The sequence below is a fragment of the Thermobia domestica genome, chromosome 1, assembly GCF_964235325.1.
Source record: "Thermobia domestica chromosome 1, izTheDome1.hap1.1, whole genome shotgun sequence".
NCBI classification, from domain to species: domain Eukaryota; kingdom Metazoa; phylum Arthropoda; class Insecta; order Zygentoma; family Lepismatidae; genus Thermobia; species Thermobia domestica.
Window position 1 is genome coordinate 319,902,048 of NC_137454.1, and position 14,245 is coordinate 319,916,292.

Sequence of the window (14,245 nt, forward strand, 5' to 3'; positions counted from 1 at the left end):
TGATATAGAAGTTACTATAACGTTAATTTAGAGAACTCCCTTTCATATTTGCTGGAAAATATTCAATTATGAACAAACTACACTATAGAGAGAATAATATGTCCGGTGTCCGGGACTTTATTTCCTGAAAATACGGAGGGAAACCACGAAATGCTTCTGTTTCACCTAGGAGCGGCGAGAAACACGTGGAAAAAATTAACAGAAAAGGTTTTCCGGTTTCGATTTTTCGGTTTTCGTTTCATGTACATAATGGTTTCCGTTTTTTTAAATAAAAACCGGTTTCTCCATATTTAAAAGAAACACAGAGTAATGGACGGGAAGGAATAACGTAGGAAACAAGTGTTGGCAGTAAACACGCACTTCTCCGTCACCACTGTCTTTTATCAATATCAGGTGACCTGAGAGCTTCTTCCCCTCAAATGAAGCAGGCTAGAAGCAATCTGTGACGTCACAGAGCACTCTGGTTCGAAAGGCTGTCTATTATAACGAATAGCAAAAGTTATTACAAACCTTATCATCTTTAGGAAGATTGATGTCAACTGAACAAATGTCTCATATAACAAATGTCTTAGACTTGAATATAGCGATGAACTGATCATCATTGCATTAAGTTACCAACTTCTCAAACTACTATAATTGTAATCACATTGAGAGTAATTTTATGCCAGCGTAAGTGTAAATATAAGGTGTTCAATGTTCGACTTTATATGTCCAACTCAAATATACTAGGGGGCGCGATGGCTCAGTGGTAGAGCGTTTACCTCCGGTGCTCGGGGTCCCTGGTTCGATCCCAGCTCGCGCCGTGTGGACTTTGTGGTGGGCAAACACCGTGCTCGTACGTTTTCTAGAGGTTCTTCCGCTTCCTCCCACTTTCTTCATTCTACCATTTCATTCATTTATCACCATCTCCTTTAGTCTAACCGGCATAAACGTGGGACGTAAAACTTAAAGAATTCATTTTTCAAATATACCAGTGAAACATATGTCCAACTCATTCCATCGTTAAAAGAAAAAGAAATATCGAGGATTTTTCTTGCGTATTGTTACTCTTGAGGAGGTCCTTATTCAAAATAATCTATACTAATGTTTGCTCCGAAAAGAAAAAATGATAATGAAAGGGTTAAAACTCTAATCTGGAATCCGATTCAGGTATCTCGTGCCATATAATTACAATGACGTGAGAGCCACTTGTAAAACATGTGACTATATACATAACATGTACATGTCAAGGTATATCAGGATAGCATTTTAAACCTTTATAATGTTGCTTTTGAACATTTCTGACACAGTAATTAAATAAAATACAGATATAAGTGTTGATTAGGATTGTTAGAATTAGGATTTGAGTAGATCGAGAACTATAGTCTAAATTTGAACGTCGGAGCAATAGTATTTTATTTTGTAGCTTTCTAGTTGCTCAGTGGCGTATTTACGATTTTGTTTCGGGAGGGGCTTTGCTAACTTTCGGGGGGGAGCTTTGCCTGAAAATGTAAAAATTCTGCAAGATATTTCATATACTTTACTATAGTAAGTAAGATTTCGGGGGGGCTTAAGCCCGAAATCCCCCCCAAATACGCCACTGTAGTTGCTTAGGATTAGGATTAAGAATTAGATTTCTAGGCTTTTGGCATCTACGACCATGTCATGTATGAGAAATGACGTTCCTCGGCTCTCACACTATCCGAGGAAAGAGAAGGAAGAAAGGATTGTTGAAGGAAGAAGTGTCCTGAGACTGATATGTTAGGTACCATCCCGGATTTTACCTGATGTGAATAAGGAAAACCCAGGAAAACTTTACTCACATGTATTCCATTTCGTTAAGATTGAAAGTAACTTGTGAGTGTATGTTACTGATATTCGTCCGTTCTCTTAATGGCTACGCCGAGCAAAAGAGACGTTAATAGTAAATTGCTCATCTGTAATGCAAAGGGTCCGTGGGTCGATAGACAACATGTTCATGAATCTTGTCGAATTCTCCATTTTATCTTCATTTACTTTAATTTATTGAATTGAAGCGAATCTTTACTCGACTTAGGTGTTCGTTTATCCAGATACTCCCCCGCAGTGTTTATTCCAGACCTGTTTTTGGGAGGCATTGCCCCCCGTAACCCTAAAAGTGCCCCCCGGAGACCAAAATAATACGTCTATAATATAATAATAAATAGAATAGTATCAGTAGTGTCCCCCCCCCCTCCGCAATACCAAGTGTGCCCCCCTAGAACATTGTTTCTGAAAGAAACACTGCTTCTCCGACATGCCTGGGCCATTCTTAACCAAATTTGAAATGGTGATTCGAGATCGCGCACTGAGTGTCGTAAGGAGTCTCCTGTCCCAATCGGAATAATTACCCAAAAACGGGATGCCCATAGACTTAACATTAGAAAAACATTTCGCGCGAATTCTCATTGTAAACAATGTAAAGTAGAATTTTCAGCATTACAGAAATAGGGTAAAGCCGTTTTCGTTTTCTTCTGCGAACATAGTTTTTCAAAGCCAATTATACTTTTCGCTGATATGCCAAACTCAACTATTTGCATGTCGTGTTCATTCACGAGAAGAATTGATGCACTATAAAGATCGATCGCTTTGCTCCAAATTTGCAATTAATGCATACCAAGTCATATTTATCTTAGGCTATAAAACGTAATCGTGGAAAGATAAACTAAATAATTAATCTCATTCCATTCAACCAAAATAAAACGTCAGAATTTTCTATTTTAGAGTAACAATATTAGGTCTATAGACTATAGTACTATTAACTATAGTACTTAATTTTTAGGGATTTTTTTTTTCTGCTAAACTGTGTTGAAATGCCCATGGCCGTTGTCATACATGAACTTTATTTCTCCACTAACCCTTCAACGAGATCACTGTCAACTATTGTCATCTTTCTTGCTTATTTTCCAAGGTAATGGCATCTATTTTCTGCCAAACCACAAGTAATCAACGGACGAAAATGACCGTATTATAGTACGCATCGCTTTTGTTCGTTGCGTTATCCAAACCAGCTAAACGAAGAGTTGATCCGTATTGCATAGTTTGTTGGAAAGTGAACATTAACCCCCTCCCTCCCCCCCAAAAAAGTATCATTAAAACGGGTAGAGAATCAAGAAATTTGTTTAGATGGAAGTTATCAAGGTAGTTTACTAGGTATATGTAAATACAAGCGTTACGTCACTTGATATTGAAATTTTTCAGAAAACAAACACACTATTAAAAATTACCAGTAAAATTGAAAATATGATAATCAGAATTATGATTTTAGGGGTAGTTTTCATAAGAAAGAAAGGAGAGAGGAATATAGGGATATATATTGTCCCACGAGGAATGACAATATATGGGGAAGACAATATTTGGGGAAATGATAGTATGAATCATAACAAGTAAAAAAAAAATGTCTATAAGTACATCTACCACCTCATTAAATCTTTCACGTATACTGCAGTTTACGATTTTTTGCATTTATTACAATTTAATTTTAGCTAAAGCTGAGTGATAACTAAGTGGAGATGATAGAAAACATGCTTCGCATGAAAATATTCCCAAAAGAATATTTAAAATAAAAATATAAGCAAAAAAAAAAAAAAAATTAAGCTCGATTGAGTCTTCCCTGGCAATCATGCTTTCAAGCGAATGGAAAGTTAGAATTTCCATTAAAGAAGATGGGTAAAGGACGGAAGGGAGTAAAATATTGCATCTATTATTTTAAATCTAGTGTTCCGATTGTCTGTCAAACATATGAGGCGCCTAGTATCAAAATCCGCCACATTCATTTCTTTTAGTTTCGAGTAATCTCGCAAAACGTGCAGTAAAGCTCCAAATACAAGCGTACAAAGTCCCATATTTGAACTAGCTTTTAGTATGAAATATTAAGCTTTTAAACAAAATTCTGTTTCCATGGAATTTCTTTAGATGAAACATGTAACAAGCGGTACATAACTCAATTTCGGTTTTAAAAAAAAAAAAGGCATTTGATTCTAAGCGCCTCTGTATATTAGCTTCTGCAATCAAAGTTTCATACACAAATGTAGAAAAAACAGAAAAACCTTTCTCTTAAGGCTCGAAGCGACGCGTTGCGACTAGAAAAGCTCAATGTATGGTTAAAAGTAAGAAACTATTCCAACGTAGTCCCTGCGAATACGAGAGTAGAGTGGAAGACTAGAAACATGAAAAGTATTTTGAAATTGAATTGAACCTCATCCCCTTTTATTTTATTTATTTATTGCATTTGTTTTATCTTGGTAGTGTATATGTAAGATTTTCATATTCATAAGAACTGAAACATCGTGATAAGAAAAAGAAACTTTTACTAAGCTTTTCCTTTAATCTATATATCTACTTAAAAGCAGAGTATTATCGGTAATCGCTTTTGTATACTTGCCCTTCTTATCATTTTCCCTTCGTTGAACAGCTGACAGATCTATTATGAACTTACGTAAAGAGAGATAGAAAGAGAGTGTGTCCCAGACTAGTTGCAGTCTTACTACCATGAATGAAATAGAAAAGATTGTCGTTATGAAACCTGCCGATGGCAAGTTATTGTAGCTGAGCTTTCGAACTTTTCAGGATGCCAATTTTTATTCTCTGTAAGGACATACTCACGTCAGCAAGGAGTGCGACTATATTAACAAGTTTGACTATGGAGTGAAGGATGATTTTTTCTTAATAAATACATAAATTCTGTAAGTTTAGGTACGTGAAATATGAATACTTCGAAAGAATAACATACGTATGAACCAAAACCATACCTTTGTAAAACATACAAGAAAGTAAAACATTGATGTTGAAAGACCACAGTGAAAAGGCGTAAACAACCTTTCTTTTTGCGGATTATCAGCTTATATGACGGTGCGTCTTCTTTCTTTAAACACATTTTTTTAAAAGGTTATTCCTACTCATAATACTCCTAACCAAATCGAAACGAAAAATACTACGTGCATCTTTGTAGCGAAGCAGCTAAAAAAGCACATGGTCGCAGGTTCCAGAGTGGGAGCTAATATATTTCAGTTGAGCATTAAGGTTTTGATATCATGTCAGCGTAAACAAGGAAATAAGCAAACTAGTCAAATAAACAAAAATAGTGAGTGTTAGTGCGACTGAAATGCATAACTGACATGTGACGTTTTTAAAAGTGTAGAACCTGGATACATTAATTCCACGTTAGTCAGTATTCTCAGACTAAAGATAAACATTTTTATCTCATCTCAACCGACGATTGGATTTCATGTGAAATAGATCTGAAGTTTGCGATGCGAAAAAGTAGTGAACCATACGTTGCACCATCCAGTCATCAGGGAACTTCTTCCCTGACAAGAAGTAATCGAAAGATGTGGTAATCGATGTGCGAGATGTCAGGAGAATACGGTGGATGAACAAGGGATTTATACTGCATATCATGGATAACCTACCACGTCCCTCGAGAGCGTGCATTGAAGTGTTTAATGCAAGCATACATTGAACTGAACCTTAGAACTCTATGTCTTTCGGCCATTATTGCTGGTTGCTTCGGACGAGTTTGCAGTGCATTTTACGGAGTTTAATATCGTAATAATCCGCAGTGACCGTTTTAGTTTGAGTAAGAAAGACATGATGCTACCATATACTACTATAGTAGCAACAACACTTTCTGCGGTTTGAAGGATGGCTATGAAATCTAACCTTGACGTTGATCACGATCCAAAAGCTGTCCTGACCTTTCACAATTCTCATTGCAGATCCATTTTCATCAGAAGTGACAATACAAGCAGGAAACCTCTTCAGTATTCCGTATACTTAAAGAATTTCACACCTTCAAATGTTGGCCCTTGTTAGCTGTTGTTAACTCATATGGCAACCATGAGTTGTACCATTTCCATCTTCCTTTTAGGTCAACATACTTTGATTTTTTGATTTTATAATGGTAATAATTGATGTTTCCTATTGTTTATAAAAGAAAAGAAAAAAATAGATAAACTATAATGGGTATTGAAATAGACGTCAGGACCCTACAACAATCGGTAATGGGAATCCTATTCAAAAACCAGTGATGAATCAGCCACATTAATTCATAGGAAGTTGCTTCTGGTCTATGGGCATGGGCGGCGATTAGGGGGGAAAGAGGGGGCAGTTGCCCCCCCCCACTTTTTTGAAGTGACCACTTAACTCTTTTAAATTATATCATCTATTTTTCGGTGATAGGCTAGAATCTTCATTATTCGATTTAAAAAGTACCAAAAAAGATTTTTACTTCTGTTTTCTTTTTCAAGCCTGGAGGCATTGTTGAACACGTTACATATGCTTTCACGCCTTTCTGCATCGAGACGTACAGTGTGATGACGTCATAAATAAAAATATTTTTGTTATGACTTTTTTATTACTTTTGCACCTAGAAGACTGAAATTTTGGACACACATTCAGTGCACCTCTTAATATTTTCCAGATTCTTTTCAGATTTCAGATAAAACAAGGGGTCCTGAGGAGCAAAAAGGTTAAAAAAAATCTTTTTAACAAAGATCCTTTTTTTTTGCGCGATTTTCCCTCCTCAGATACATGATGGAGACATGTGAATGGTACCGTTTGAAAGGCTGTTCTGTTCTAAAAAGAATGCTGTACGAACCATGGTCCTAGTATAAATAGAGATGTCTCAAGGAATTTTTACCTGAGATCCTATTTTATAAGGGAATCTGAAGTATTGTAGAAATATTATTTTTAGCGGGTTTACTTTTGCACCTAGAAGATTGAAATTTTGCACACACATTTAGTACACTCTTTAGTATTTTTCAGATTTGTTTCAGATTTCTGCGTTAAAACAGGGGGTACAGAGAGGCAAAAAAAGTACAAAGAAGGAATATTTTTTAAACAAATAATCCATTGTTTCATGATTTTCCCATCTCATGATGGGACATGATGGAGACATGTGAGTGGTACCGTTTGAAAGTATGTTCTATTCTGAAGGGAATGATGTACGAACAATGATCCTAGGATAAAGAGGGATGTCTCAGGAAAATTTTATATTACATCCGGGTCATCTGGGGCATTATGGGAATGTTCTTAGCTCATTGGTAAACATTTTCTCGCACTTAGTTTTCAAGATAGGGGCTTGAAATTTTTTATACATTTAGTACACCCCTTCGTATTTTTTAGTTAATTTTGAGATCTGTGCTTTAACAAAGGCGGTCCAGAGGAGATCAAAATTTTAAAAAAATCCAGATTTCCCTCAAAATTTCCCGCCTTATGGACATGATAGGAAAACGTAAAAGGTTTTCTAAGGTTGTTCTATTCTAAAGAGAATGAGGTACTAACCATGATCCTAGGATAAATAGAGATGATGCTGTAGCTGATTGACTGAAATTCAATAGTTTACCTTTAAAAAGCCATAATTTAAAATAGTTAATGTATATAGTTTCATCTGGAAATGTAAAGTTTTTGCATATATTACTGGTTCATAGAAAAAAATGGTACCATATAATATTTGTCGTTGCGTAAATGTGTATTGGTTATTTGTCTTCCCGTGGAGTTACGACAGCTACAGGAATTGCGTTTTAATTGCAATTCGAAGGAATTAATATTACAATTGCATCGTATCATATGCTTGTAGTATTTACTGTCTTTCATTTTCTAAGAGTAATACCATACATTTAATGGCAAGTGTGGAATTAATAATGTAAGTTGTTCATTAATCCCCAGTTTCAATATAACTTCTGCAAAACAAACGTCATTATTCATTAGTATGATTAATGCTAATATTCCTATCCTTTCTATTTATTTGTTTTACAAATATGTTATTAAATAATCTCATCACACAATTTTCCAGGCAGAATTTTAAGATTTTCATGAGCAAGGTACCTATGTGCGTTGCTCTTGTCAATTTACTTAATTAAGTATGAAACACGATATACGGTATTTTAACCGAAAAAGGTAGTATCCTATTAGTTATACAACCTGTCGTCAAACAAAGTGTTAGAAACAACCAGGAACATTAACATTGATATACACATATTCAGATCATATCTTGCCCCCCCACTTTTAACGTCTAATCGCCGCCACTGTCTATGGGAATCACACATTGGACCACATTATTATCCAATGTTGGTTGCAGCGGTTTAAAAAGCCTAGATTTTTCAGATCAGACTAGAAAATTGTGATTTCCTCTTTCTGGGATTGGTACGTTGTCATTTTCATAGACTTCAATGCACACCCTCGAAGGTCGGGGCAAACTGTCTATGATCTGCAGCATAAACCTTTTTTCACCCACCGTATTCTCCTGACATCTGTTCCACCGATTACTGCATCTTTCGGTATTTCTACTATTTCTTGTCAGGGAAGAACTTTAATGATGAATGGACGATGCAATGTACAGTTCTCTCCTTCTTCATATCACACACTCCAGACTTCTTTCGTCAAGGAATCCAATCGTTGATTGAGACAAGATAAATATATGGCTGGCTCACTTTCTACATTTCTCGTTTTGATACTACCTGGCTCACTTTCTACATTTTTTATATTCATCTTTGTTCTTATAATTCACTAAAATTTAAAACAATGGAGGATGAGCTTAACTAAGAACCTTCACTCTTAATCAAAATACATAGCTCCCTCCGCGAATCGAATCGCTTGAGCTACTTGGTCATAGACACATGGGATTTATTCTTACTTAATTGTCTCTTATTATTGAATATTAAACCATGTGATGTATCTAGGACTGCATACTTTAAATATTTGATAATAAAATTTAATTTAGTGATATCACATTTATAGGTAAAATGCAAATTTATTTAGAAAATCAATGTCATATAACTAGACTTCAAGAACAATCAGTAAGGTTGCCAGGTCCAGGGAGAGAGGGTGTCGCCCGCACACTACTCCGGGACTCACAAAGCCCCAGGGGTCTCATGTTTTTATTATTATTATTATTAATTTGAACATGTGTTTATTCAATTAGTTCAAATAATTGAAGAACTCCGCCGAACAACGGTATATGTTACAATTTTAGTGATTTCGAGAAAAACGAGAGAAAACTGTAATACTTATATATCATTGTTCCGGGCAGAAACCACTTTGCTAGCACGAAAATGCTATTTCATGGCCAAGTGGGAGACCAAACTTTCAATATGTGTCCGACATGTTCCGTAGAGCAAAATTCCATTAATAACTCAAAATGATTCAAAATGTCACATGTATCATTGCTCGACGGGGTGCTTCAATTTTATATGATTTACTGTACATACGGTAGTTTCACAAGTCAATTTATTTAGTTTTACTAACTTTTTATGTTGATGTATCTATAGACAAGACAAAATTCAGTATTGAATCTGATCTCGCAAAATAATAATAATAATAATTTTGATTATGTGATTCATAATTTTGCCAGGAAAAAGAAACCAACAAAGCTCCATTGTTTAGCAGAAGATAAAAGTTATATACCATTACTGCAACTGTACATCAAAATTAATAAGTACCAAATCTACGACTTAAAATTTTGTTGATTGGAATTTTTGCAGCAGAAACAATTCTATACAGTATATTTTATATTTCATGAAAATTATTCTTTAGAACAACTTCAGTCCTAAACTAGTAATATGCTTTAAAACTGAAGATACTTTTATAGCAGTAATGTTTGGCATTACCAACAAAGCAATATTTTTTTGTATGCGTATTCTATCGTTATCAACGAACTTAAAAAGTTCGTTACTGCTTTCTCTATGCCTATGTGTGTGTGTGTGTGCTATTTGCGAATTTTTCAATTTTGAGCCCTCCATTCGATAGAGCATAAAAAAACTATCTGAAAGAAGTTACATAATTTTTCGCGTTACTCTTACCGTTCCCAAGATATTGGCCAAAAAATTTTAAGATTTCGAGAGATCTAAGGAGTCATTCTCGGAAACCGTAAGTTATAGGGAGGTGATATTTTGAGATTTTTTTTTTAATTTTGAGCCCTCCATTTTGAGCATGTGTCTTCGTAAAACACCATATCATAGAACGTTTTAACAGAACTCTTAAACAAAACATGTGGAAAAAATTTAGTACTCAAGGAAATTATAAATGAATAGATATATTACAAGAATTGTTTAATAAGTATAATAGTAAAGTACATAGAACAATTAGTATAGTGCCTGTAGGAGATTAATAAGAAAAATTAATTCTTTTTAAGGTTCATTCCGGCAATGCTCTTGGAACATTCTCAACTGGTTTTACTTGAAATATTATTTTATAAACAATGTTTTTTGTTATACTGTAATTAAATGCCTTTCGTTCAGTTCATTTATAAGTATTGTTAAGTTACATATTAATGTAGAATTATACGTAGGTAGATAAAACAAGTATGTCCGTGGATAGGTGTAGACGGAACAAATTAATCTTGCTCTGGTATGTATATTAAATCCTCTGGGTAGGCCAGAAAGTTACATAATACATTAAATGTTAATTTCCAGTACTTCCCAAGGAAATAGAAGAATAATTCTTCACGTAAGTCAGTGGGCTAAAAGAAGGTTGTATAAGTACTCAATACTGTTAAGATTACATATTAATTTATTGTACAAAAGAGAATACTCTATAAAATTACAAAAGTCATTCATAAAAATGTGCTTTTTCTGATAACTACGGAACTGTGTTGTAGCGTCTATTTGAAATTTCTAGTAAGATAACAAGAAAATAAAACATTGGTTTTAAAACATAAAACAGGAACATTTGTGTATAATACTTATTTGATTCTGCTACAGACATTCGTGTGCATTTTTTCCATTTTCCCAGAAGCAATTAGCAGACGTTTCTTCATGATTGTTCGTATGTTCACCTTTCAAGGAGAAACTTGGCTCCTAGCAATGTTGGTAGATCCTTCTTGTCAAATCTTTTATACCTTTACTTGCCTTCACTGAAAGTCGCAAGTTAACAATGATTTCTTTCTTTTCATTTTTCAGAAACATTAAATACAGTATAATATTATTTGAAGTAAATCAAACATTCTACCACTGCTTTATTTACGTGTGACTTGTAAGAAACAAAGAGGATTTTTTCTTAAAAAAAGAATTTGATGTAATAAATATTTATCGGTATATTCTAATGACTTGGGGACTATCAATTGTTATTTTATTATGCAACTCATGTTTCTTGTCACATCAATTTCAAACTCAATCAATATAATGCTTCTGCATTTCCTGAAACAATACCGCAAAACACAAAGTTGGTCTATTCTGAGAAACAAATAATTGAAAACATGAAACTACATATTTTCCTGACGTACCATTTGAAGTTATTTGTTTTCGAGTTGTATCCGTATAATTATTATATGCATCATTGTTAGAAGTATAAGTAAAGTGTCATTGTAAAGGGAACACACAACAATAGATACAATTTATCACTTAAAAGATTTTTTTTTTTAAAAAAAGTGAATATTTACAGTACATGAGCAAATAAACAATTTGTTACAGCAGAATAAATAACCCAAGAAGCATAGATCGTTGCCTCAATGTTGGGGGACGGTGAATTCATTGGTAAATTGTTGGGCCAACGTTGAGGAACGGTGAATTCGTTGCAAAATTGTTGGCCTAACATTGGGAAACGGTAAATTCGTTGAAAAATTGTTGGCCCAATGTTGGAGAACGGTGAATTTTTTGGAAAATTGTTGGGCTAACATCTGTGCTACCTGGGGAAAAAACACCATTTACTATTGGCAACGAACGGTGTGCTTTTTACCACCATAGAAATTAGTTTTTGACGATATTCGCGAGAACTGTGTACAGGGGCGTTATTTGGAAAGGGCAAGGGGATAAGTTTAAGAAACACACACTTTTTAATAAAGTTTATACTAATATACTACTATAAAAAACGAAGCTCTAATACAGTGGACAGGCACGAACGCAAGTATTTATTTGAGGGAGATCCAAAATTTTTCGGAGGTTGCAAATTCAACTTGAGGATAAATTATATTAAAATTTGTACAATCGCCTGCTAAAATTAGACTAAATATACAGAAAATTGTGATTGCGGCGGGTGGACCCCCAAAATACATCTTTTGCGTACGTTCTTGTCGGTGGACAGTCTTGCTCTCTTTTGTCAAAATCTGAATGACGTTACTGACTGTGTATTAGGAATAGACACGAGCGAGTTCAAGCGAGTTTTCTTTGAAACTCGACTCGACTCGAAACATACATCTTTAAGCTCGACTCGAGAACTCGACTCGAATTTGAGTCGAGTTTCGAGTCGAGCCGAGCCAAAACGAGCCAAATCAAGCTAAATCGTGTGTGTAGTTTCAAGTACTCTCTTCAAGTATCCTACATATTAAATATAATTATGAATGATACTAGTATTACAACTTTATTATTATTATTATTATTATTATTATTATTATTATTATTATTATTATTATTATTATTATTATTATTATTATTATTATTATTATTATTTTATTACGGATTATTATTATAACAACACCGTGCATAACCATGAAAGATATGCAGTTTGTATTTGAATACTAGAAACTAATTAACTGCCGATCTCAGTTGTCCAGAAGTCTTCAGGAGGCAAGAGCATCGTTTACGTGGTTCTGGGTTTGAGTTAAGGAGGAACAAGTATTCGGACTAGAGCCAAAAATTGTTAAAAATTATAGGCCACCGGCCAAACATGTTCAAAACTGCTCGGCCCTTGTTTAGGATTGTTAACGCCTCGAGCAGCTTGGCTCACAACTCATTCACCTTCTAGCCGAACCGAGAAATAAGTCCAGCCAACAGCTTACCCAACCGAGCCGGCTCGAACCTATGGCTCACTCGAGCCGAACCGAGCTGATGGCTCACCCCAACGGAGCCAATTCGACTCATAGGCTTAGTTGAGCCGAGTCTAACTGAGCAGATCGATGCGTTTCAAAGGAGCCGGCTCGAGATGGTGGCTCACTTGAGCCAGAGTCGGTGGCTTATCTTAACCGAGCCGGCTCGACACATCAGCTCAATTGAGCTGAGTCGATGGCTCATCCCAACCGAGCCGGCTTGAGCTATTCGCTCAGTTGAACCGAGCAGTGCCTGTTGACATTACTACCCGGATTGGTCTTCTGCTTGAGCCCAAAAATTCGACCTTGCAGGTCTCAGCCTTGATGGTAAGATAGATAGATAGGTATGGGGATTAATGGGGACGTCAGCAACAAGGCTATATGTCCCCGTCACGTTGATGGTAAGAACTACAATAATAATTATATTGGTGCTCACGGCACTTGAGACTATCTCTTTATAGGAATGTATTGTCGTCTCGTTATCGAAACGAGACGAGATGATTGTAGTGTAATGAAACCATGAACTGAGAATTTAAAAAATCATTTTTTCATAAAAATTATAATGGCAATTTGGTAGGTGAAGATGGAACTAAGTTTTCTGTAATATTTTAACTTTTGGATACATGCATCACATTATTTTTAAAACTCACAAGGACAGTACTTGTAATCAAAAAATCGTTGGAAGCAGAAGCAAAATAGTCAAGAATCACCTGTAGTCAAATAACATTGCTTGTCAGTAGTAATTAACAATTCGGATAAAATCACGAAAAAGATGAAAGAAAACCTCAGGGTAAATTAAAATTCAAAAATACTTATTTTTACATCATTAGATAACAACAATGTTTTGTCAGGAAATGTAATTAGGACTTTCCTAAGATTTTGTTGGCTTTTGGCAAAGTTAAAAGGAAAAATAATTAAGGCAAACAAGGACAATAGTCCATATAAAATGACCAAGTAAGCAGCTAAAAATCATTCTGCATTCTGCATTCTGGGTCCTGTATCCAGAATCGCAATGGAATTGTCTATACGAAATTACAAATGCCGCAAGAAAGACCATTGTCCGGCCAAGACCAAGCGAAATATGCAATAAGGTAATGTATGACTACAGAGAACTATAACTGTCTATTTTGCATGTGACATGATATTAGGAGGTCTCTGAACGTGACAGGCAAAGTTTAAATACTTAAATATTTAGCTTATTTCCGTTTGGTTAAGCATTGAGTAAAATTATAATGATCTGTTATACAATTAATCTGACATACTAATCTGATAATCTGTATTCAGTACTCTTGGATGTTCACTGTTAAATAATTTATATTGTTACAAAAATTTCCACTATACTACCATTCTAAGTCAGTTGTTTCATCAATAAAATATTGTCATTTTATGACAATAAGAGATTGCAACCATTCGTTTAGTTGCACTCTTAATTTGATTTAAGAATTTACTGACCCGTTAGTTAATGATTTGATACAATTTATTTTGATTTTTATTTCTTTAATTTTAAAT

At 34.8% G+C, this 14,245-nt stretch overlaps 1 non-coding gene across 1 annotated transcript; it reads left to right on the forward strand.

Annotated features, from left to right (window-relative positions):
- The first annotated feature begins 731 nt into the window (after nucleotides 1–731).
- On the forward strand, nucleotides 732–803 carry TRNAR-CCG (transfer RNA arginine (anticodon CCG)). The gene has a single exon. It is a non-coding gene; the product is annotated as a tRNA-Arg (tRNA).
- The last annotated feature ends 13,442 nt before the right edge of the window (nucleotides 804–14,245 follow it).